Source organism: Rhamphochromis sp. 'chilingali' (genome assembly GCF_963969265.1).
Source record: "Rhamphochromis sp. 'chilingali' genome assembly, chromosome: 13".
Classification (NCBI taxonomy): domain Eukaryota; kingdom Metazoa; phylum Chordata; class Actinopteri; order Cichliformes; family Cichlidae; genus Rhamphochromis; species Rhamphochromis sp. 'chilingali'.
The window spans coordinates 4,496,055-4,497,443 of NC_137940.1; positions in this window are offsets into that span (position 1 = coordinate 4,496,055).

The window sequence follows — 1,389 nt, forward strand, 5'->3', positions numbered from 1 at the left end:
CTGAGCAGTCCAGCAAGAAATATTGACACCCACACATATAATGTGACACAGGTGCGTGGTATAAGTCTGGAATAAGACACAAAGATGAACATAAATTTGGTGTGAATACATTTAACACATGCAGGTAGCAGAGCAGATTCAGATGTTACATCTGGCTTGGATGTCACAGTGGCTGTTGCAGTTGTGCTGGTGACATCTAGTGGAATAAAGTAGGATATATATTCAAGGTTGAATAACTCCAAATGAATCATATTGATTAAGTAAAAAGATCAGAGTGTGTTGTGCTTAATTATAAAAAGAGAAACCTATCTAATGTGCCACCTTTGAGCAGTGTAGTAGTAAATGTGACAGCAGTTTTAAGTACTTGTCATGTTTAGTAGAAGAGCATAAAGGAAGACTTTTTTGTTCTGGATAATATTATGTAATAATAACTAAGCTTGTTTATCCCTTTAATTCTTATTCTCGGTTGACTATTGCAATGTTTTTTTATTTGCATCCTTAAAAAGACCTTCAGACAATTACAGTTACTTCAAAATGCTGCTGCTGGAATTTCAAAAATCGTTTGATTGTCACCTATCTGCAGTTGCTTCTATTAAGCTATAGATCTGTATTCACTCAAGTCTTTAAATGGCTTGAGCATTTAATATATAGATGTTTGATACAAACCTGGTTTTTAATGCTGTGTCCCATTTACCTTGGAAGCCTGATTTTAGAGTTGGGAGTCACTTCACTACCCAGTTGAGCGCGTTGAAGGAGTAAAGTCGGAAAAGGAAGAAAAAATAGGGATTGTTTTGCTCTTTAGCCATTCGTGCATGTCTAGCATTACACCGTGGTGCTTGTTTTTTGGGGGGATAAAACTCAGTCTTTCCTCTCCATGTATTGTATTTAGAAACTCACAGTTGCACTTGTCAGTACAGATTGCTTATGCTTTACAGTGGCATTTACATTTGCATTCACTGCCACCGTCCTATATTCTTAAGTTGTGGTTGGTTGGACAGCTTCAATTTTACAAGTTGGAAATCCCAGTTGAGAACTTTGACCAGGAGAGCTGGTCACCTCATGGTGTATAGATTTGAAACTTAACAAATTTAGCCACTATGCTGCCCATTGCTGGACTAACTACCCTACCTTACGATTATTAAACTATTAAAACAGTTACTTATCGTGTTGTATTGACCACTCAATTCTTTGTTTTAACTTAATAATTTAAAGAATGAGCTTCAAACATCAAATTGTGGTGTGTGTTCCATAAACATTCAGTAATCGTTTTTTTTCTTGGTAAATTTACCAAAATTCATGCTTACTTTAAATCAGAAATTCTCTCATACTCTTGTACATACTCATAACTTCCCCTTAAAACCAAACACATTGGCATTAAGGAAGCAACCA